Source organism: Desmodus rotundus, chromosome 4 (genome assembly GCF_022682495.2).
Source record: "Desmodus rotundus isolate HL8 chromosome 4, HLdesRot8A.1, whole genome shotgun sequence".
NCBI classification, from domain to species: Eukaryota; Metazoa; Chordata; class Mammalia; order Chiroptera; family Phyllostomidae; genus Desmodus; species Desmodus rotundus.
Genome location: NC_071390.1, coordinates 127,301,597 through 127,327,684, shown reverse-complemented (window position 1 = coordinate 127,327,684; position 26,088 = coordinate 127,301,597). Strand labels below are relative to the sequence as shown.

Here is a 26,088-nt window from a genome sequence, read left to right as displayed (position 1 = left end):
TTTCTTGAAATAATAAAGCATAATATGACAAAAATGTTGCATATTTTCTTCCATCTTCAATATTAAAATGGCCACACAAAAATTCACCAATTTTGATAAGTTTTTTAAATTTGGTAAGTTTTTTTTAAATGCACACTGATATGACAGCTGTCACAATACAATCTAACAAAATCATTTCAAATGAAGTTAAAGACAGCTAAGTGCTAATAGAGCCATCTTACAGGAAAAAACAAATGACCTTTTGACCGAACCAATACAGTTTCCATTTTTCACGATTTGCCCTAGAAAGCGTTCTTAAAATAGATATAAAGTGGCACATCATGGTTGAAGAACTTCTCTTCTTTTAAGAGCTGTACTCTCTAACGTTATGATTGACTACAACCTAAATCGGCTGAAGTGCTAGTAAAGGTTTGTCACCTTTAAATTTATATATCACCTAATATTAAAGGAAATATTTCACTGACAGTTTCATATTGATTTCTAATTCAATTTACCTTTGGGTCCTCATGTACCAGGTATTTTTTCATAGTAGAAGCTTTTGGAAAATTACTGTATATTAAATAATTTTCTTAAATTATATATATTTCTGTTCCTTCTCCTCTTTACGAAAAACCCACACACCTCTATTTTGTTTCTAAATTACTTATCAGTGTCTCTTTAAATAGCATATGAATCAGGCAATGCATCTGGCAAATTGCTAGCTTGTATAATGTCCATATAGTTCCTCAATAGAAATAGAATCAGGATACTCAACAAAATTATTCAGTGGTACAAAGATTGTGTCTAGTCTATGAATTTTGAAATTCTCAGATTTATGAACCCATAGACTCATAAATATTAGAACTTGAAATTGATCTCAATAATTAGATGAGGACAGAGAGAGGTTAAGTGACCTTCTTACCATCACAAAGAAGTGATGGTAAGAAAATACATTTTCTTTCTTTTGCTGAAAGAAAATACAGCAGACATGGCCAATCAATCAACCAATCTATCAATGAGCTATTCATTGAATTCCCATACCTTTTTGTTCTGATCATTATGCCATTTTTCCTGGTAGGGTAAATATGAACAAAGTCAGACGGAACAGCTAGACTTGCACAAAATTATGAGGTCAATAATGGTTTCCTTTCTTTTGCAAATTTCTCTTTCATGAACTACCAACCAGTTCCTCTCTTTCTGGATGTGTTACCCCAGAACCATTACTTAATGTCTCAAAAGTACATTGGAGATGATGCCCATTCACAGAGCTGCTTAGTCACCTAACCATAATAACTGACGAAAAGCATTTTTCTTCCTCTCCTTAAAATAATATGGTTTCCTAGTCTCTAACACCCTACCTCTATCAAAACAGGAAAAATATCTCTCAACCTAACTTACTCTTTGACAAACTAATTTACACCATTTTCCAAAAATCTTTCTAAATTATTTTATTCTAAAATAAAAATTGTTTGATTACATAAAAGAAATATTGCACGGGCCACTTGCATAAACTCCTTTGTGACTATATATTATACTGAAATATAGTTACTTCCATATACACTAAAATTTGACACAGTAACTTTGTTACAAATTTATTACACCAGAAGAGAGGGTATGGCGGAAAAAGCACTGGAATGCGAGTCAGGAAACCTTGCCCATAGTTCTGGCTTTGCCATTCGTCATGTCATTCAGGGTCAATCGCTTCATCTCCCTCATCTGCAAACTCAGGGAGCTGAGCCAGGTGATTTCTGAGGTTCTCCACCCTAGAAAACTATCTGTTTCTCAGTGCTTTTACAAGTGCTCAGTCATCCTGAGATTTTCTCCTTCCTTATATACTTGTAACTTACACAAAACTATCAAGGGTCTTACCATTTCCTAGAGATTGGCCTAAAAATGAATAATAAGGAAAGATGAAAGGATAAGAGCTATGGTTACACAAATGCTCGGGTACGTGTGGAATAATATGGCTCATCTCATCCGAATCGCTAGACTATCAGAGCAGTTTCCCACAGAATATGCACCAAAGAGGATTATAAAAAGGATTTGAAGAGTAGGAGTGTTTACTTGTGAATTTAGTGAAAGGAAAAGACTAAGTCAATCATCAAAGTTTGTAGTAGACATAATTCCAGTACTGCATCTCTTTCAAAACTTGAACGTTATAAATGATGAGAAACTTGGAGACATCTTAATTTTTTTAATCCCCTGAGGACAGTATCCTCTGAAGCCATGTTTACCTGCTACTAACCTAACCATAGCCTATCTAAAGAGAACACTTTTCATTCATCTCATTCATTTACACATTGCCTCATTTATTCAAAAGCAATTTTAAAAAATTGAGTTCCTTCTATTTAATTCAAAAGCAGTTTTAAAGGCAATTTAAAAAAATTGATTCCTTCCACTTGTGCACTGGATTCCTACTCTTTATACCTATTCAAGAAAATTGCTACAGCAATTCTCCCCCCACTCGCATAACTGTCCTCTTTCCTGGATATTTCCCATCTACATAAAAGGGCTATAATTTGGGGAGGGAGGGGGGGTTGGCTGGGGTGGGGTGGAGGGATGGGGAGAAAAGGCACACAACTGTAATTGAATAACAATAAAAAATTAAAACAAAAAAAAGTGCTATAATTTCTCCCATGAAAAAGTAAACCCATCTTGACCTTACTCCCCCTTAAGCTTCTCTTCTTATGGAAACATTCCTCACAAGATTTGGCGGTGTTTCTTATTCCAACTACCCTCTCTCCTTCATTGTCGATTGAACCCCATACAAGCAGGCTTTTGCCCCCACTATTTTACCATAATAGTGCTTGTCCAGGTCAACAATTACCTTCATATTGTTAAAGCCAGGAGTCAAGTCTCAGTTCTCATTTTAGTTGCATATCAGCAGCACCTGATAGAAGATCACTTCCTTTTCCTGGAAATAGGTCCTTCATTTAGCTTCCAGGTAACCATAATAAAAACAATAATAAAGACTAACACTAGTTAGCACTGTTTCATTTATTATTTTTTTTTAGTTCACCTGCATCTGCCATTATCCATCTGGTTTTTCATAAAGGCTGTACAAATAAATCCAACTTTGATATAATGAAGAGTACAGCCCTTACATCTTGTTAGGCTTCGGTAGCATTCCTGCAGTTTCTCCTGGATGGAGTACTGTGGTGTTACTCTGATTCACTGTGTTACCCAGACAGAGTACGGTGTGGGTGCTAGGGGAGGGCAGCAGAGGTACAGGCAATTTCAAAGGCTTCCACTTGGCCTTTCCTAACAGAATGGGTCTTACTCACAAGTGAGAGAGCCAAAGTGATGCCTCTACCAGTTGCTGAAAATAGCCATCATGATTAGTTATTCAGGAACTGAAGAAATGACCAGAGATGGGTTATGGGTTGAACATGGGCCAGGACTCCATTTGTTTCTTGGCCCTCGTCTTTACCAAGTCTAACAAGGGTGCCATGGCAGCATTTTGAGGCCTCTTCTATTAGTATCGGATCAACCTTCATATCCAATAATCCTTACAAGATCTAAGTATTTCCCCAACCCCAGTGCACAGTGTATTGGTAAATGGCCATAGGGCCCTTTGGTAATAAATTGGTAAACAGCTTCTGGAAATACAGGTTGTAGTAATACATAGACCTTCCTTAGGGGGTCTGGTCTTCTCTTTTAGTCAATAGGCTCAGGTCTTTAAAATGGGTAGGGGTGATTTTGTTTTCTTCTTATTGCAGCAGTTGACTTCAAGGCTCTATTTGCAAGATCTCACCATTTTTGGTTATATAATTCACACAATACTCTCACTGGCCACCCATCTATAATGCCCCTGAGAAACCACAGCTCATCAGCCATTGCCTCAGATCCCTGTAAGCCCAGGCCCCCAGGTTGCTATCAATTGTGCTGCCCATTTCAGCAATGATGCCTCTGGTGGTTAAGTGCCGCCATTGGACTTCCTCTGTTCTAGAATCCTATCATCCCCTTTTCTACCACAAAGTTAGTTCCATAGCAGCAACTTGTACCACCAACTTGCTCACAGCAGACAGCCTTTACTGAGCTCAGTGATGCCAATGCCCCCCATCACCGCCACCAGTGCTTTCTACGTTGCTTAAGGAAATGCCCTCTGCACACACGGGAACACAGTCAGCTGTTTTATGTAATAAGCTTATTCTAGCATGGACACTCCTCTCAGTCTTTCAATCACTTGCTCCATTGTTTACCAAAGCAGATACAGCATCTCCACCTTATGTTCTATATCACTGTTATCTCCACAGCTTTAAGGAGTGATACAAGCAGTGTTATTGCCAGTATGTCAAACCCTGAGTCATGAGAAAGTATCCTCATACAATAAACTCTTCTCCCTGTAGTTTTATATTTTGCTCTTGCCCCATCCTACTCTACTCCCATACACACTCTCCCAGGCCCTGTCAGTATTAGCCATGTACTGTAGCTCTTTAATTAATAATCCACTTCTTCCAACAGCAGAGATTTACTTCCCTGTTCTTCCCATTGTAAGGCTTGACCCGAGTTCTTGGCTTAGAAAAAATGAGCAAATGTGTAAGCAGATGTTGAGGAGCGTAAGCGTCATCTTGAATGTCTTCAGCTGAAGCCTTCACACAGCGTCCAGGCAATGGGAATGGCTAGCCAGAGAGAAAGAGAATGTTTCCACTGACCTCTAGGATTCCTTGAAAACTCACAATAGCAGTGCTTCAACGTACCGGGATTATCACCACCCCAGTTAGTATCCACAATGGGATCTTCTTTCCTGTCTGACCAGAGAACAGTCAAATTTCAGATTCTCATTCTAAAGGTCTGTATTCCAGGACCACTCTTTCTACTGCTTTAGATTTGGTTTCTTAAAAAGCAGGACATGAATCAAGGATTTGGATGCAAGTTATTTCCTTGGAAAGTAATTCCAAATAACATGGTAAGGGAGCAGGGAATTATCAAAGGAAATGAAGGAAAGCAACAAACAGAATGTTGAAGAGCAGGTCATCACAGTGGGCAACGTACATTCTTTAATATCTGCAGAATACACCTCACAATTGTCCCACCAAAACATAAGGAAGTTGAGGTATATGTTCACAAACTTCTGGCTCTCACTGTTAGTTGCTCTGAAGAAGTTAGCTCTCTGACTCATTCAGGTCCCACCTCCCGGCACAGGCCAAGTACTCATCTCAACCAGTTAGGCAGAAACAATGGGTCTGTATCATCTGTAGAAGCTACAGGTGAGACCCAGGTGGGCCAAGGAAATAGGAGCAGAGTATTGACAGCACCTGCTACACTTGCGCTCTCTCTCCTGCCTTAAAAGAAAGGTGCAAATTACATTTTTAATATACACAAAGTCCTTAACAATTATTTTTTAAATAGTTATCAGGTCCTACATAAAAAATTTTTTCCCACTAATACTATGCATTTCACAGACTGGAAAAAAACTGTGATAAGCAGCCACTAAAGAATTGTTATAAAGAACTCATACAATTCAATGCCAAAAAAAATTATCAAATTAAAAAATAGGCAAAGGACCTGAACAGACATTTCTCTAAAGAGGACATACAGATGGCCAATAGACATATGAAAAGATGCTCAATGTCACTAATCATCAGAGAAATGAATATTAAAACTACAATGAGATGTTACCTCACATCTGCCAGAATGGCTACCATCAATACACCAACAAACAAGTGTTGGTGAAGATGTGGAGTAAAGGGAACCCTGTGCACAATTGGTGGGAATGAAGATTGGTTCAGCCACTGTGGAAAGCAGTATGGAATTTTCTCAAGAAATTAAAAATGGAACTGCCTAATAATCCAGTGATTCTACTTCTGAGAAGAAACCCCAAACACTAATTCAAAAGAATATATACACCTCTATGTTCATTTAAACATTATTTACAATAGCCAAGATTTGGAAGCAGCCTAAGTACCCATCAGTAAATGAGGGGATAAAAAGGCTGTGGTACATTTACACAATGGAATACTACTTGGCCCTAAAAAGAAGGGAACCTCACATTTTGTGAAAGCATGGATAGGCCTGGAGAGTATTATACTAAGTGAAATAAGCCAGTCAGAGAAAGAGCAACACAATATGCTTTCACTTATATGTGGAATGTAATGAACAAAATAAACAAAAAAACAAAATAGAAACAGACTCATAGATTCCAAGAACAGACTGACAGCTGTCAGAGGGGTGGAGGTTTGGGGTCTGGGTGAAAAAAAAATACATGGATTAAGCACAAAAAATACCACCTCATAGACACAGGTATTGGTGATTATCAGACATAAAGGAGACTGGGGGAGGGGGAGGTACAAGAGGGTGAAGGGGGGCATAAATGGTGACAGAAGGAGACTTGACTTTGGGTGGTACACAACAATGCAATATACAGATGACATATTACAGAATTGTACACATGAAACCTATATAATTTCATTAACCAATGTCACCACAATAAATGTAATAAAAATTTGTTAAAAGGAAGAATTGTTATTTGTGAATACCATTGTATATCTATATATAAAACTATATATACATAAACACACATAACATAATTATACATATGTAATAAATCTGCATCATGGAGATGATGAGTTGAAAGAATTAAAGACAATATGTAGGGAAACCAGTTAGGAAGCCATTACCACCTCCAGAGCATTAACCAAGGCAGTAACTGTAGGTGGAATGAGGAGCGGGCAGTCCTCAAAGATCTCAGGGAGGTGGAGTTTGCAGGACTCACTGTCTGATAGAAAATGGGCATGAGCTTTTTCCCATCTTGCAAGAAGGTCGGTGAAAAAACTGAGAAGCCGGATGCTAAGGAGAAGAAACCCCAAGCCAAGAAGGCTGATGCTGGAGGCAAGGTTAAGACGGGTCACTCAAGGCCAAGATGCCTAAGAAGGGGAAGCCCCACTGCAGCCGAAACCCTGTCCTAGTCAGAGGAATTGGCAGGTACTCGCGGTCAGCTTTGTATTCCCGAAAAGCCATGTACAAGAGGAAATACTCCACAGCTAAATCCAGGATGAAAAGAAAAAGGAGAAAGTTATGGCTACTGTCACTAAACCAGCTGGTGGCGAGAAGAATGGAGGTATCCGAGTGGTTAAACTTCGCAAAATGCCTAGATACTATCCTACTGAAGACGTGCCTAGAAAGCTGTTGGGCCACGGCAAGAACCCTTCAGTCAGCATGTGAGGAAACTGCAGGCCAGCATCACTCCAGGGACCATTTGATCGTCCTCATTGGGCGCCACAGGGGCAAGAGAGTGATTTTCCTGAAGCAGCTGAGCAGTGGCTTGCTGCTTGTGACTGGACCTCTGGCCTTTAATCGAGTCCCTCTGCGTAGAACACACCAGAAATTTGTCATCGCCACCTCCACCAAAATTGATATCAGTGGTGTGAAAATCCCCAAGCATCTCACTGACACTCACTTCAAGAAGAAGCAGCGCAAGCCCAGACACCAGGAGGGAGAGAACTTCGACACCGACAAAGAGAAATAGGAGATTGCAGAGCAACGCAAGCAAGGTTGATCAGAAAGCTGTGGACTCCCAAATTCTGCCAAAAATCAAAGCTGTTTCCCAACTCCAGGGCTACCTCCGCTCTGTGTTTGCTCTCACAAATGGCCTTTATCCTCACAAAATGAAGTTCTAAATTTCTTTTGAAAAACCTAATTACATAACTGATCTGTTAAAAAAAAAAAAGAAAATAGGAATGAGAGGAGTGAAGTAATTAAAGCTATAGTTAATATCTTTTCCCTTCTTTTAGGAATGCAGATTGAGTTACCAGCAGTAATCAAGTTAAAGAAAAATTATAGATGTCTTCAGAAAAATCTAGGAGAAATCCTTCACACTGAATTTTAAACTAACTTCACAGGTGATTTTGATGTTCTCCAAAGTCGGAGAAACACTCCTCATACCACACACTATCATACCTCCTTCTTAAGAGAGTTGCATGTAACTAACAGGTAACAATTCCCAGAATATTATTACTTACACTTTTATAACAAACATAATTATGAAGATACTTGAACGATGACTTTTAACTTCATATAACAGACCCATAGCAGTGAAATAAACTAGAAAATACCTAATAATGATTTTGTGTTGCAGGTTTAGCATATGTAAAATTCTAATAAATGGTGAAGTTTTCCCTTGAAGGTTTTAGGAAAATTGCAAAGTGGTGAAAGCCTCTTGGAAAAAATTTCTATCTATCTATCTACCTATTTATCTCCATCAAGCTTGCCTATGAGAAGAAGATGCTAACAGGCACAATAAGTCTAAATATACTCATGAAAATATTTCTAAGCATTCTAAAATAGAAAGAATTTTGTACATATTTTATCTCTTTTCATAAACATAATTTAAGGAAATTGCAATGATTAAGACTTGGAGTTCAGAAGTGAGGTTTTTAAAAACAGTCTGGATAAATGGTAAAACTTGTTAAACCACATGACATTTGAGTTTAATTCAGTGAATTTTCATTAAAGAAATGCTGCAAAAGAGAATCAGTCCTTACATGTCATGGATTCAAGTCTATCAGAAGCAGAAGTGTTTTGAAATGTTTTGATATTTTTTCCAAAAATACATAGACCATAAAATAAGTATTTGCCATATAAAAGAGAAGACCAAGTTAATAATCTAAAAATAATTTTGGTTAAATAAGTGACAATTTGTGCAAATCTGTCTTTGCCAGCACTGATGGGTTTAAGTTGGAGAGTTAAGTTATTTACTCTACTCAGAGTTTTAGTTAAATGATGAAGCAAAATCACTGCCTGAAATAGAACCAAACAAACGTTGTTACAGACTGCTGACCTTACCGTCTTGGTGATGATAGTTACTTTCCTAAAATCTTTTAGAGCCATTGATTGTGGTCTTCTTAAATTCTGTTGAAAATGTTTTTTTCTCCTGTGAAATAGATGAATTTGAAGAAAATATTCCTTTTATGCTCTCTGATCATTTTTTTCTTATAAAAAGTAAAATTTGTTACCTATACCATCTCTGGTTGCTAGATGAAACGTCTCCTTAAGGCTGGTAATACTTACGGCAACAACAGCTGGTGAATCCAATTTGCATTTAAATGAGCAGTTCAGGATGTTGTCCTTCAAGTCCCAGGATGCTCCTGATAGATTTCCTATGCACAGAAGCAGCAGTAGCTGCAAAATGGATATGCATTCACCAGTACAATCTAAAGTCTGCATCGGTGAATGAATCGGTCCCCCTTTTAAGGACTGCTGATACACTCAACACTCTCTTGAAAAAAATGGTCATCCCTTTTCTAATGTCAGATCTCCATGCCAGGCTATCTCCTTCTAATAGTTCAGACTATGGAAGGGTTAATTCCCATAAGACCAGCACTGGCCTGAGTTACTTTACCAAATAAAAGGTCTACTACATATCTTTTGTCCCTGGTCAAGACATGAGACATAGGATGTTGTTTTGTGCCACGAATCCAAGGAGTTTAGGGAAGTTTGTACCAACATGTGAGCATCGTTTGTTGGTAACAGGGAGAATCATGAGTTGTACCTAATCTTGGTGAGGCCCCTGAACATCTCTGCCATGGGTGCTGCCGGCAGCGAGAGCCAAACAGGTTTCAACTGCTAAAGAATATTGCCAGAACACTACGTGATGGTATTTTCAAATCTACAGTTTCGCAAGAAAAGCTTACAATATAAAACAGCATTCAAGTGTCATTGGTGCTGGTTACACAGCAAGACTATTGCTCTGCAACCAGCAGGGTGTAAGAAACCATATCTACGACTTACTCTTAAGTCTGGAAACTCCTTCCTCATACAGACATTCAATAATGTATTGTTTTCTATTCTCCTCTAGACTTTTTACAATCAGATTTTCCACACCAAGCTCTTTAAGCACAAACAAACTTCAGGTCCTTTTCAAGATAAAGTGGCATATTTATTGTCATATTCATGTATTTCTTAACCATTTAACATATATAAATAAAACTGTGCTTCCACTTTAATTGGGTTTTTATCTTTTTTTAACCTGGTACTGATGAAATTTTTGAGTGTTGCGATCCCTTTTCGCCATGAGCCCTGTGGTGCCTACTGCACAATTTTGCATAGCACTCCATCGTGAGGCATGTACTGTGTCGTGTTGTGGTAGAACTGACTGTATTATACCCTTCAGAGAAGGCCTCTAGCTTTCTGCAACTACAACTCACCACAAATATTTAGCGTGACAATTAGCCAGAAAAATTATAGCAAATAAGATGAATAGTGTGCCAATAATGAGAGACAGTAGAGAATTGGGATTTCGTCTCTATGGTGACCACTCCCCGTGTTATATATTGAGCCCAGATCCTCCTTCTGGCCTCCACACTATTTCATCAACAGTGTACCTGACATTTCCTCTTAGATGTCTTGCAGCCATTTCAAATGCACTAATACATCCAAAACCAAACTGTTCATTTTCTCTCAAAAAACAGCCCCCTCTAGATCCACCATCTGGGTAAACTGCCCCTGAGCTCTTGTTCTTTCTCTCACTCAGGCCCGAGCTTTCATCATCCTGAACAAGTGCCCCCTCAATACCAAATGCATCCAACCCATCACCAGACCTGCCTGCACTGTGTCCCAACTGCATTTCTGATCTCTGCACCTTCCATCTCCACTGGCACCATCTGGTCCATAGCTCCTGGGGACTGCCATGTTTTCACAGCTGTGCCCCTACTATAAGTTCTCCCCATAGTATTTTGTGGAGGAGACTAGGATCCGGTCACACCTCTGAGTATAAAGTTCAATGGCTTGCCATTATAGGTTACATAGTCCCCGAATTCCTTACATTCGGCAGGAGACAGTCCCAGACCGTCCCCTACACCTCATCTTATACTGTTTTCCACTCCCCCTCATCCTCATTCCCTGAATCCTGACACTTGACTTAGTGCAGCCAAGTCTTTCTTGCCTCGCACCTCCACTTACTGTCCCTTTTAGGGGCACTTCTTACCTGTTTAATTTCTATTCAATCTTCTGGTCTCAGGTAAAAGTCACTTTTTCAGGAATATTTGTCTACTTCCTATTCCACATGAGTGTACTGTTCATTCTCTTACTGATCTCACAATTATCCTCCTTAAGGCTTATCACAATTTTCATTTATTTGTTCATCCTTAATTTATTGGCTAAATTCTCTATTTCCCACTAGACTATGAATCCCACAAGGTCAGATCACACCTCTATTTTGGTCATGATATTTCATAACACAAGCCTGGCACAAAGGACACAGAAGTATTTGTAGAATGAATAAACTCCTTTAGAAAATGTTTATCACATTATGTTTTGGATGGTGGATTAAGTCTGAGACTATAAGAACACATTATCTTTTGTGGTAGACATACAATCAGACAGTCATCATAATAGCAATAATTGGCATTTTGACGGTTTGTGAAGGGTTATGCATTATCAGAATTTGCCTTTGTAGCAATTCTATGAATTTGATTTGGTTGTGTTATTATCCACTTCCCAGATGGCTTTGTGATGTGCTGTACGTGATCAAAATTCCCCTTTATAACAGCTTTATGAAGTTGACTCACTTGTATATTATTCATTTCACAGATGAGGAAACTGAGACTTAGCAAGGTTAAGCAATGTCTTCAAGTTTACACAGCCAGTCCAGGGCAGAAGTTTAATGTCATGTACTCTGACTACTCTCTACAGAGGCGGGAAGGACCTACCTGTCCTTGGGGGAGCCGGGAAAGATTTCACTGAGAAGGGAAATATTCCACTGAGAAGTAGAATTCGATCTGCATCTTAACGAGAGAGCCAGGGGTCTCCTGAGAGAAAAGAAGGTGAGGGCCAACCGGGAAGAAGAAGTCAGGCCAGTGAGTGGAAGAGCAAGGCGGGTTTGTGGTTGGAGGAGGAGGGTGGAGGAGCCAAGGAGCTGTTACAGGACGGAGAGTGCAAGGAGGGGAACCAGGAGGAACGGGTTGGAACCAGACTGAGAAAGCCCCGAGTTAAATCTAATCTGATCAAAGGAGAGCCCATGGTTAAGTTTGGTCTGACACAAAAACATCCCAGGTAACTTTCTCTCTCTTAAAATGCTAGGTGCATAGATTGTATCACAGAAAAACAAAAGGGCCTGATTGATTAAAACACCTGAATAAAGACATTAAATTAGGAATTCTTGATTAAAAATAAACCAACAACATGCCTTCTCTTTTCTTCACTTACTTTCCTGAGCCGTCAGTCCCAGACAGCCAGGCGCGGCAGAGCACGGCAGGTGTCTGACTCTGCGCGGGAGAACCACAGGGGCCCCGAGGGGAATTTGGGAGCAAGGTCAGGGGAGAAGCGCGCTTCTGTTGGAGGCAGCCTGGCAGAAGGCGCTACTAGAGCCTGACTGAGCATTTCCACAGAGCCATAGCCCAGGGCAGGGTGTCGAAGCGGAGGAGCAAAAGGAAGACACCCGTGGAGGGGGATCCTGGCGCAGGGTGCCGGAGCCCAGGCAGAACCAGGAGGGTAGCTGTGGCGGTGCGGCGGCCTGGTGCGGGCCGCTGCAGCTCACCCTGGGTGAGGAAGATATCTCCGTGTGGGGACGATTCAGTGCAGGGTGGCAGAGCCCAAGAGGGGTGAGAGGCAGGTTTCTGCACGGGAGAGTGGCCCCGCGTGGGGTGTAAGAGCCCGGCTGGAGCAAAGCCGGTGCCCAAAGCAGAGGGCACATGGCAGCAGCCTAGAATGGGGAGTTAAAACCTGAGCGGAGGGAGGAGGATATGCCTGGGAGGGGACGGGCAGGGACCGTGATGGCGGTGAGTTACATGCATTCACGTTGATCGATAAACACGTATATTAAGGGCAATGGTACAGGATTTTCACTGCCAGAGACTGGATTCATAATGATGGAAAGGAACCCTGTGGTGCTGCCTGGAACTGAAGCCTTCCGTGTAGACTCGGGACTTTATAAAATGACCTATATGATCGCTGGAGAAATAAAAATAGATGGGTGTGTGCCTGTGTGTATACATTGCTAGGTCACAGAGGGCAGGAGGAGGGCAAAGGCCATGTGCACACCTAGCTCCCAGACCTTGGTTTCCAATGACCTTTATCCACTGGAAACATGACTTCTTTGAAGAAATAGCTGATTCCAGGGCTGGGAAATAAAAACGTACAAGATGAACCTATAATATTTTATTGCATCTGAAAGTGAGGAAGTATTCAAAAAATGATGGGGAGTGGTCAAAAGCCACAAAAGCCAGATGGAAGGGGCTCTACTGACCAAGTCAGGAATAATTTGAAGGTCAGAATAAATACAAAGTAAGAGATTATAGCCCATTAAATAAAATCGAATGATAACAAATGTACGACTCTGGCAGGGATGTTTATGAGAGAGACCACGCATGTATGGGGTCAGGGGGTACATGGGAAAATCTCTGTACCTCCCTCTCAAATTTGTTGTAAACTGAGAACTGTTCTTAAAAATAGTCTTTAAAAATAAATAAAATAGAAACCATGAGTCCATATTTTATATAAGTAAGTAAATAAACAAACAAATAAGTTGAAACTATTATGGGAAAGAGGATTTTACATAATCTCAAGCTACCGTTTCCAGGAAAAATATACTTATTAAACTGAGAATGAAAACAGTAACTTCACATTTAAGTGAACACCACCAGCAATTAAAGCAAATGAAGTTATGCCCCATCTGATAAAGTGCAAGAAAAGAATGGAGTGTCACCTTTTAAAAAAATTATTGATTTGAGAGAGAGGAAGGGAGGGGGGAGAAGAGAGAGAGAAACATCAGTTTGCTATTCCACTTATTTGTACCTTCACTGGTTGACTTTTGTATGTGCCCTGACTGGGGACTGAACCCACAACATTGGTATATTGGGGTGATGCTCTAACCAACTGAGCTACCCAGCCAGGGCCAAGAGTGGAGTATCACTTTTGCAATATTCCTGCTAAAGATGCACGATCTGAATCTAAACAAAAGGAACTATTATACAAATACCAATAGAAGGATATTCTGAAAACTCATTGTCCTATCATCTTCAAAAGTGCCAGGATCTTTAGTCAAGGAAAGTCTGAGGAGCTGTCCCAGATGGAAGGAGACAAAAGAGAAAATTAACTGCAGAAGTAATTTTGAATGGCACCCTCTAGCTATCAAGGGTATTATTTAAATGCAGAAGATGTGTCTGCTCAAGTCTCTAGAACTCAGCTTAAATGGAAATGTAATACAGGTGGATCTGCATCCTTCCAGCCCCTGGCAACATACTGCTTCTCTTAGCAACTTACTAAAAATCAGTCATTCTCAGTAAACAATTCTTAACAAATTAAAATTGGTTTTTGATCTTCTCAGCCAACTACTTACTGTTGACTTTGACAGACCAAAGATGACCAAGAATACACTTATTAAATAAAAGCTTGAGTGTATTCAGTTTGCAGCAGCAAGGGAGACTTACCCCACAGGAACCACAGGGGCATCTCAGCAAAGAGGAGCTGAGAACAGCTTCTTATGGGATTTGAGCTTATGCTGGATGCTTCTAAGGAGGAGTTAAGGAAGCAGGAGCCAGTTTTGGATCAGAAGCTCTCAAGAAGCAGGGGAAGCAGGGGTTGGGAACCTTAACACATCTTGTCAAGAAGTGGAAAGATTACAGTAAGACTAGAATGGCCATTGATAAAGAAGTAGCAATATAATAATTTGTGTTAGTCAGAAGAGGGGGCTGGTTAGTCATTTCTGTGGCCTCGGAGATGGCCTTCTCTTAGCATTATTTCTATGGAGAATATTGTGGTCAGATTGTCATCAGGGCCATTTTTCATTTTCTCACCAAAAAAAAAAAGAGGAGATAAGTAACACTATAAGAGGGAGACACAGTGTAAACAGAAGTAATCCCTGACAACCTGCTGTTAATGAAAGAGTCAAAACATTAGAAGAAAACATGGAATTAAAACAATAATAATAGGAAGAAGGAGGAGGAGGAAGGGGGGAGCAGAAGAAGAAGCTAACTGACTCCCAATTCTAAGGCTTTACATATGCAAAACATTTTTATTCTCAAAGCTACACAATAAATTAGCGAATACTATCTATCATCTCCGTTTTACAGATGAGAAAATGAGGGACTGGGGGACTAATTTGTCCAATGTCACTGAGCTAGCAAATGCAAGTCCAGGATTACTGCATAACATGACGCTGTATTTACATGTCCAATGGCCAAATATTAACGGGAGTTACTGTATATAAAGTGTTCCCTGGGATTACAGGGAAGAATAAAATATAGCACTCTCAAATATATCCTTTAAAACCTCTTCTAAACATTTGCTACTCTCATCAATCCCCTTTCTCATCTAATCCCCACACTTCCATAGAATATAATCTAGTTTCATATTTCACAATTGAAATGTAAGATCAATAATATACTTCCCTTCAACTTGGACTTACCCTCAACTTAGTCCTTTCTCTTCTTTCACTTTTTTCCCTATACTTACACTGTTATCCTTCTTGAATTCTATTGTTTCCTGTGCACCCCATACATTGTTATACAATTGCCTGTTTATATGTGTCATAGGAGACTTTTTTTTATTTATGATTTTTGGCTGTTTAACATCCTGATTTCCTTTTGGAGAATCACTCCCACCCTGTGGTGTGCAGATAAATGTCTAACAACTGGTTCTCGGGAGGGGGAGGGATATATACATATGTGTATATATACATAGGTACATATATGTATACATATACTTTATGACAATTTTTCTTATATAAAGAACATATAACAATTTATAAATAATAAAATTCATAATCCTTCATCTCTTCATTATAAAGTCCATATAGCCAATTAATTCTCACAGAATATATTTATTGATTTTTGCCAAACTCTTATAGCCAAACTACAGTGTAGTTGGTGAAGGAACATACTTACAACTAAAAGGCTCTTGCTGTTTTGCTGTATGTCGGTGTGTAAGGCAAAGTGAAACAACAAAGATATGTCAGAACTTTCTTGTTTATCAGTGACATAAGTGACTCTTTGCTGAATCGGATAATAGTTTTTGAATACTGGAAAAATATTTCCTCATTATTTTTGTGCTCTCCACAATTAAATAGCTGCAGACATGACAAATTTTAAGTTTAATCTGTAGTGTTTACATTTCTCCATCACTTTCTTAAGTCTTACACAATTGACAAAGCAATAAATCAAGTCATACTTTGTAGCACCTGTGAACTTCTAGGAGGTAAAACAGCCACACCTTGGCCATTTCCAGCTACCGACGCGACGTCACTGACCGTGGAGCTGAGACGAGTCGTGCAGTGGCACCTCCATGTGCAAGAGCTCACTGTGGAGCCACAGCAGATGTACGTTACCTCGAGATCTTAAATGATAGTAAAATGTCACAAAATAATGAGCAAGGGGTAGGTTTTGAGTATTTGTTTTTAATGTGATTTACTTAATTCTAAGTTAATATGAATTTAAATAAGTACTGTATTTAATAACTGGCTTATAAACTTCCTGAACGTTTAAGAATTGGCTCCCATGAACTATAAAAGCCAGTTCCCGCATACCATGGCTTCGTTCTCGCTGATCTTGGGAGGTCTTGGGTAGGAGAGACCATCGTCCATCTTCATAGAGAAGACCAAATAAAAGAGGTCTCCCGTCCACACTGAGGAACCAAGCAGCAGGCCTGAGAACTAAATTTGGCCTCTTATGTGTTCTCTCCAGGGACTCTGAATCTTGACTGACTCATAAAGGGAGGGAAGAAACAGGTGGAAATTGATCACCCATCATAGTAGCCGTTGCTAACCACACAGCTCCAACTACAGGATGGTGCCACGCATACCTTTCCACTGAGTGAAGCATCGTGGTTACTGCCTCTGTCTACACCTGTCCTCAAGCATGTGACCCTCCCATGATCTTTCTATAAATTACCTTTGGTATGTTTCCATCGATAATCAATAAACCTAACAGTTATTATGTGAGTTCCTTAGGAGCAAGGGCAAGGTCATATTTCTGTTTCTAAATATTGCACCTGACATAGTTCTAGTACCAGGTGAAGTCTCAATAAATATTTACTAAAATAAATATATGAGCAGATTTTGTAGTTAGGATGACATTTCTGATTATATAGAATATACACAAGTGTCTAATATCATTTTAAAAGTTGTGTTCTGAGTTCTAGAGCTTAGGAATAAGTGTTATAGCAAAATATTTCTGCATATGATAATTATAAATGTTTCAGGCATATTTATCAATATATATTAAGATGCTGCTGATGATCTTAATGATAATAATAATAATAATGGGAGGGGGAGAGGAGGAGGTCATCAGGGGATTGGATAGTTCTTGTGCCAACTCTATACCCTCTTCTCCTACCTTTCACTCCTGCTGTTGATGTAGCAATGACCTTCGCACAAGTGAGATCTGATAATGCCTCATGTCAGTGTCACCACATTCTCTTGTACCTCCCTGACATCTTGGTATGGCACCCCTCTGCATGGGCAATCTGGAAGTGAAAGAATTAGCAGACAAATCTTCAAAAGTGGGGAATAGAAGTGAGTAGGTAGTTCTTGCCCTCTTTTTTTCCCTCCAGAAGAATATTCCAAAGAACATTCTACATGGTTTTCCAGAGGGTTCCAGGAAGACTGAGCCCCAGTTGCCCACAGTAGCGACAGACTCAGTAACATACTCTTGTATTGGTTGTTCCTCCTTCTCTGTGTTGCTGATGCCAATCGCCCACTCCTCTTCCCTGGGGTCATTCCCAAATTAACTGCCTTGTCTCCATCTGAGATTTTAGGGGGAAGGTCAGACTAAGATAATAACTCTGAAAAATACTTTTTTAAAGGACAGAGTGATTCAGCCTTTTCCCCTTCAACTCTTCCTGACACCTCTATTGATTCAAAACTTTCCCTGAGTCGATTCAAAGCTATAACTGTAGTCGTCAGAATTCAATGACAGGCATGTGTTAGGGGCTGAATTGTGTCCCTCCACAATTCATGTGTTAAAGCCTTAACTCCCAGTACCTCAGAATGTGTCTGTATGCGGAGACAGGCCTTCAAAGAGATGGTTAAGTGAAAATGAGGCTGATAGACTGGGCCATAATCCAATCTATTGTCCCTCTAATGGTGAACACAGCCAGAAAATGGCCATCTGCAAAGCAAGGAGAGAGACCTCAGCAGAAACCAAAGCCTGCCAACACTTTGATCTTCTAGCCCCCAGAACTTGGAAAGAGAAATAAACTGTGAGAAATAAATTTCTTCAATTTAAGCCATACAGTCTGCATTATTTTTATGGTAGCCCTAGCAAATTAATTTAGTATGTTATTAAAAAATAGTATTTTTACCGTTTACTAGTATAGGACCTACTTACCAGTCACTCAAGAGAGAATTGTTTTATAAACTCCGATACAGAGAACGAACTGATGGTTGACCGGTGGGAGGGGATTGAGGGGATGGGTGAGAAAGGTGAAAGGATTAGGAAGTATAAATTGCCACTTATAAAACAGTGACAGGGATATAAAGTAGTACAGCATAAGGGAAATAGTAATATTTTAATAACCATGAATAATGCCTGATGGGTACTAGATTTATCTGATTGATCAGTTTGTAAGTTATAAAAATGTCTAATCACTATGTTGTATACCTGAAACTAATATAATACTGTATGTCAATTGTAATTGAATTTTTAATTTTAAAAACAGAGAATTATTTTTACAAAGGTCCAGTATTTATATTCATAATGATGGTGCTTTGTTATCAAAAAATGTAAACTAATTTCTAGAGTTCTATATGTGATATATATTTTCTAAGGTTCTGGAGCTTAATCATGTAAACCTCTCTTATCTGGGTCTACAGTTTATTAGAAATAAAACATTTCCATATATCGCTGTATAAATAATGCCTCTCTACGTTGGCAGACTTTTCTAGCTTTCAGGTTTGGAGAAAGCATGCTTTTCTCGTGTTTCCATAAAGAGAAGCATGAGTGGACATAATACTAAACATTGATAAAACCTGGACCTTATTTACAGATTGTGGGAAGTATTTCAGATTGTAGAATAAAGAGGGAGGGTGGATCACATTCAATTCTTTTCTGTAATGATTTGATTTGATGCCTCATTGCTTCGCTGGATTATAAAGAGTTCCCAGACCACTCTTCTAAAGACTATCCTTTTCTTTTTATTTTTTCTTTGATCCATTACCAAGCAATCATTCAAATGAATGGGCCATTGTTACTCCATCAAGAAGGAGAGACCTGGAAAAGATGGGAATACAAGTGAGGTCAGTATGGTGAGGGCTTTGAGCTGAGCCAAAATGAATGAAAGCCAAATGAGTCTCTAAGGGGAAAAATTATTTTAATTCTTTCTTCCATAGCCCACAGACAGAATTTAGCATAGAGGGATCACTTGAAAATCTGGAAGAGCCATCATTGATATCACGTGTAGAAATCTCATCTAAAACTGTTAGGGGGGCTGGGACATAGGCACGAAAACAAACATCCACACGCATCTGAGTAATTGCTGCTTGTGGTCAACACAGGCATCTCTGGTCTCGTTTTCCAAAACATCAGCCTTAAACCCCTGAAAGAGTCACAATGGACATTTCCTGAGACAAAAATATATTTCTAATAAACTTTTCAAATTCAACTCTATTGCCTACCACTGTTTTTAATTAAATGAAATACCACAGGAACATATTATTGTGATATTTTGTGGTAATAAGCAGAGATAGAAAGTGACTTATGATTTTTTTAATTTTCTTTTCTCTAATTTACTTTATTGTAAGAATACAGTATATAATATACAAAAAATACTAAATATACAAAATATGCATTACATATTTTATATGTTAAATACAAAATATGCATTACATATTTTGTATGTTAAGAAACACACAAACAAAATATGCATTAACCAACTGTTTATGTTACCAGCAAAGCTTCTGGTCAACAGTAAGTTTTTAGTAAGGTTTTGGGGGAGACAAAACTTACACAGATTTTAGACTGCGTGCGCAGGGGTTGGTTCCCCTACGCCCTTGCATTGGTCACGGGTAAACTGTAGTCAGTTATATGATTCTCTTTGATAATAAGAAGAAAATAACAGTTCTTTAAGGGAAGTGAAGCCTTCTCTGCTGCATAGTACTGAAAATAATTTCACGTGAAGCTTCACATAAGCAGCGCCACTATGCTGCGAAGACTCTGGTCTCGACGGCATGCCTGTGAAGGAGCAGTATTAAATTTCTTCTTGCACCCTTCCGTGCAGACTGAGGACAAGTCTCCAAAGCTTGTGTCAGTAAAAGCAACCCAGCTGAAGGCCAACACGGCCTGGTGCGAATGTGTAATTTTCAGCGGATCTAACTTAATGCAAAGGCAGAACATAGATGATTATTGATAGATGGAAACTATTTCTAATAATGTGCATTAAAATTATCGTGGAAGCTTCTGAATATTGTAGATTCCTGAGCTGCACACCATCCTAGTGAATCAGAATCTCTGAGGGTGAGCCTGATAATCTGCATTTGAAAGAACTCCTTGGGAGTTTCTTTTATAGACCAAATTTTAAGAACCTTTATCTTTGAGCTGGATTTTTAAAACTGGTTTCATCCTTCAGGGTTGTGAAAACAATTTAGGGAGACAGAAATTTTTTTAATAAAATAGACTAAAATGAAGTAGAAATAATAAAATAATAAATATTCAAGTATATTATACTTAATTTAAATATTTAAATATTACAGATAGTAAGCAAAAGTATTTTTCTATGAAATTGTTTTTACATATATGTACAGTGTAATAGGTCATGTGTATATCTTATTCGGGGCTTCAGTCAAAAACCTTTGAAAACAATGATCGAGAGATTCATACTTACTTGAGATCCTTCAAAAATTCTCTGAAAGTATCAGTCTTCTGTGGTCTATCTGAGAAGTAAAAACAAACAGTTGTGTGTGACATACAATGAGGTCTGTCCAGAAAGTATCCAGCCACATAATATGAAAAATAGAGACATTTATTGAAGAAGATACAAGATACAAGAAACATTGTACATAGGACAATGATGTCTCAGTCCCCTTCAAAGTAGGCACCTTGGAAGCTCACACAGTTCTCCCAGTATCTCTCCCACTGTTCAAAATACTCTACAAATTTTTTTTGTTGGAATCACCATCAGCTGTCTTCTCATATTTTCCTTAATCTCACTGATGGTCTGAAATGTCTTCCCTTTCAAAGGTGCTTTTAGTTTGGGGAAAAGCTAGAAGTCACAGGACACCAAATCTAGGCTATAGGGGAGCTGAGTCACCTGGGTGATTTGATGTTTCACCAAAAATAATTATGCACAAGAGGTGATACATGAGCGGGTGTATTGTGATGAAGCTGCCAATCACCAGTTGTCCATAACTGTGGCCATTTTGGTTATATTGCATCTCTCAGTTGAAGAAGAACATTGAGGTAGTACTTCTTATTAATTGCTAGGCCTACAGGGGTGTACCCATGATGGACAACACCTTCCAAATCAAAACACACAGTTAAGATGGTCTTGATCTTGCTGTGACTTTGCCGCACCTTCTTCAGATGTGGAGAATCAGGCGACTTCCATTGGGACGACTGGGCCTTTGTTTCCAGATCACAGCTGTAGACCCATGATTCATCTCTGGTTATGACCTTCTTGAGGAAGTCTGATTCATTGATAGCAGTTTGAATCAAGTCATTAGCAACTTCAGCACCATTTTCCTTCTGCTCCGGTAGCAGAAGCCATGGAATGAATTTTGCCATAACAAGTTTCATGCCAAGATCCTGAGTCAAAATCTCAGACACAGTAGTTTTTGAGTCCCCAGATCAGCTTCTAGTTCTCACACTGTCAGTCGCTGATCTTTGTTGATTGCAGCCCGTACACGTTCAACATTCTCAGGTGTTCTGCTTGTGGCAGGCCTTCCAGAACGTGGATCACTTTCAACACATTCTCGACCATCTTTGAAGTGTTTGTGCCACACTTTTATTTGTGCTGCACTCATTGCATCTTCCCCCAAATACTTCTGAATCATCTGAATAGTTTCTGTAATGTTCAAGCTTAACGCAAAAAGGGATGCAGATTTGTTGCTCTACTCACTCAACCATTTTGAATGTGACAGTCACACAGGACACATGCTCCCTCAACGGTGTCTACTGCCCCCACTGACTAGTACAGTGAAGTCATCATTATTCATGCACATGTGTTCCAGTTCACTCTCCTTGGCTGCTAAGTTACATGGATGTCATGCAAACTGTTCTTGTAATATTAAAAATTAGCTGGACTTTTCCCAGACAGACATATTTACGTTTATATAAATATATACATATGCAATATTTACATTTGCATAGAATATATATTATATATAATCATATATATGTGTATCATGTGCCCTTTGGTCTAAACATATACTAGTGAAGGAAAGCAGCAAACACCCTTTGTCGGCCACTCATGGTTTTCAGAATACATATTGGGAGAGGTCGAGCTGTCGCCATAGACAAATACTTTGGTTAGCCATGTACAAACCATGGCCACCAGCAGAAGCCCTCTACTGAGATGGCTGGCAGGAAAAATAGCAATAAATATCCCTGGCTATTTTTGTGGTCTTGATTTATTATTTTATGTAAAACAATAACTCATCCCAATTTTATTTATGGTATTAGAAGATAATACTTAGAACATTTTAGTGTTTTGACTCCTTATGATTAATGAAACTAAACTTAATTTCCATCCAAGCCTATATAGTCAATTCTGTAAACTGTGCTCCCCAAATTCTGAAGTGTACCCCATTACAGCAGGCACTGTTTCAAACGGAGCAGGTGCTTCTCTCAGTTTCAGCATTTGGAATGTAAACACACACACATTGTGCAGAAAACATGTCTTTCAAGGATCCACAGAGCCAAAGGTAGCTTTAGTACTTCAACATTTCAATAAGCAAATATTAAGCGAGTTCAGAAATGAAACAACCAAAACCATACTTCCCATTTGAACAAATCTTCATGGAAAGCAACTTAGTTAAGTACTAAACAATCTTTATTGTTGGGAAATGGTTCTTTAGAAGAAGTGTTTTTAACATAGAATACATAGAAGACTTTCAACATGTTTGTGGACTCTTAAATGTCAAGAATAATTTTGTTTATACTGATGTATAGATTTCTCTAGGAGGTGGATTCATAGCTTTAAGTCACAGGTGGCAAACACAAGGCCCAGCACCTTGTTTCTACTTGGCGGCAGCACTGAACTCCGGCTTAACTGTTAAGGAGTAGTTACATTCATACAGTCCTAAAATTACATTTGGCCCTTTGAAGGCAACCGTGAGGCTGATGTGCTGGCTGCTGGTGAGAATGAGTTTGACACCCCTGCTTTAAGCAATGAAATAAGGCAGCCATGGCAGACAAAACACCACAAAACAAATTTTCACTGCTTCAGTGTCAATCCTTATTCTTTCATTGTATAATTTCCATTCCGAATCTTCTCCATCTGTTTTCAGGTAAGATCAAAGACAGTTTTCCTTATATCTATATTTATTCCTGAAGACTTTCATCAGCTAACACCCTGACAGTCTCTTCTCTGAAACAGAGACAAACAAGGCTTCAAGAGGAAAAACATAGTTGAAAGAAATGATCTGAAAGAAAATGAAAAAGCCAAAGTTAAAATCTTTTTGGAGATTTTTTTGGTCCACTCTGAAGGAATAGGATAAAGCACAAAATTTGCTAATAAATAATGTGAAACTTTCATAGTACTAACTGGAATCACAATGGAATGTCAAGGCAGCTAAATCATCAGGAAAGTACCTTTGTTAAGTCAACATTTCCCTCAAATAGGAGAGTTTAATATTAACATGCTTTCCTAGACAACTATCATCTCTACCATAAATCATGCAAAAATGAACCACAGAGGCCATTTTTGAAATATCTTTTAAAATCTGCAAATAAGGAAATGTAAAATCATAATGTACAGTAAAAAATTTGTGGCAGATTTCATAAAATGGTGATTTTCTGTACTATTTACCCCAAATAAAGCTGTTCTTCCTTCATTAAAGTAAGATATATTCAGGACATTTTAACCTCATATGAATTTCTATTAAAGAAATCCCAAGCCTGGAAGAGTAGATTAGTTTTTGGAATTAATACAACACCAAACTGTACTTTTTCAATAGAAGTTTTATCAGATATTTTTAAGAAAATGTCAGAACTTTTTTCATTATTACAATATTAGGGGTAATATTTTTGTTTGCTTATTCTTAAGTCACAGAAATTAATCAAGTGTTACTACATTCTATACCAAATGCATTCAATGAACAAATCATCATTTCATGCTCACTGTGCGTCAGATGCTGCCCTAAGTAAGTAATGGTGCCTAAGGGGACGCAGGGGTGAGAAAGAACAGGAATGATTCCTTAATCTAACCATGGACAGAAAATGAGTAAATCATTTTGTCTTAGACAAGCACAGAAAGTGATTACAAAATCTTGATAACCACACATCAAATACCATTAAGTGAATTGTTTTAAACAATAACAGCAGCATTCTGGATGCTTGCTAAGTACCTATATTATTCTGTGGAATTGATAGTGTGTTCTGTGTCTAAACTGAACAGAAACCCTACCAAGTGGGAATCTGTCATAGGGCTTTGGGTCACAGGTGACAGAAACCCAACTTACAGAATCCAAAATGAGTGTAGTCGGAACTCTGAAACCGCTGACACCGGGTTTTAGAAGAAATGAGATCACGTTTCTCGTTCTGCCTGCATCTCTGTTCCTCTTTGCGTTCCCCGCCCCCCACACATGAGTCTTTCTTGATCTGCAGATGAGTTTCCTCTGGTTCTCATGTCTATATGAGCAAAACAACAACCACTAATAGCTCTCAAATTTTATATCTTAAATTTCTTTAACACCAAAGAAAACCTATCATTTCTGACTTGCAATTCTAATATTCCTGGGAAGGACCACAGCTGGCCAAGGTTTATTGAGATGCTCAACACCAGGCCAGCAGCGCTCAATAGGTTGGGCCTGTTATGTCACGTAATGAGATCTTGAAATGTCAGTATTTCTGACTATACTTTCTTTTATGCACACTCACCCTCCCCCTAATTGGTTAGAGAAATCCAGAAGCTTTAGTATTTTTTTTTCTACAAGGAAAGTAAAAAGAAAATATACAATTGTATCCATTTGTAAGTTTAGTTTGGTTGCTGTTGGCTGGTTGGATTTTGTTTTGATTTGTTTTCAGTGCTTCTTAACTAGTCTCTTGAGACTCTGAAGGAAGTCCCTAAAGGAAGTGGGTCAGAGAGTTTATATAACAAAAATGAAAAAGCAAAAAAGAGGGAAAAAATGACTCCAACTATGATACTTGGAAGGAAGACAGTTGAGGGTTACTTGGGCTGAGAGAGAGGGGAGGAAATGGTGGGGCCAAGAGCTCAGAGAAGGGCAGAACTTCCATACCAGAAAGTTCACAGGGGACTGAGGGATGCGAGAAAGAAGTTAGCATGAAAACGTGGTCCATTTTCATAAAGTGGCCAGCTGCGGGGAGAGAGAGAGAAACATCAATGTGAGAGAGAAACATCGGTTGGTTGTCTCCCATATGCGCCCCAACTGGGGATTGAAGCTGCAACCTAAGTATGTGCCCTGACGGGGGATTGAACCCTCAACCTTTTGGTGTATGGGAAGATGTTCCAACCAACTGATACACACTGCCCAGGGCTGTTCACCAATTCTTATTAAGCACATGCCACAATACCTGGTAATAGTAGGAACTCAAGAAATAAATGCTGAATACATTGTGAATAAATAAATTCCCTAGGGATAGCTTCTTTGAGTTACAGTTATTTATTATATTGTTGGATCATTTGCATTTTTCCTGTGATATAGTAAAATATAAACTAATTTGAAGGGTCTTTAAACTTTGAACTTAAAAGTAATAACAACTTTTTGCCATCTCTCAAAATAACTGGAATAAGCAGGGATCCCAAAGTCAGTGTGGAAATCACCACTACAGTTATGCTAAAGGGATTTAAATGCTCTCTTAAAACACCTCTTTTTAACCCTCAAGATGAAGATTTTGTTGACCTTGTGAAAGCTGTGCATGTGAACAAATGTACTCTGGAAAAAAAAAAAGAACGAAATTAGAACAATATTGGCCACAGAACGAAGGGATTCAGACCTGAATGATTTCCACATTCGGCTAACTGCGTATCAATCACAGGCGACAGCAGCAACCGCTCTACTGT

General features: G+C 38.9%; 1 pseudogene; it reads left to right on the top strand.

Moving 5' to 3' along the window:
- The first annotated feature begins 7,049 nt into the window (after positions 1-7,049).
- Positions 7,050-7,641, top strand: LOC112320570 (large ribosomal subunit protein eL6-like; annotated as a pseudogene).
- Positions 7,642-26,088: the final 18,447 nt, after the last annotated feature.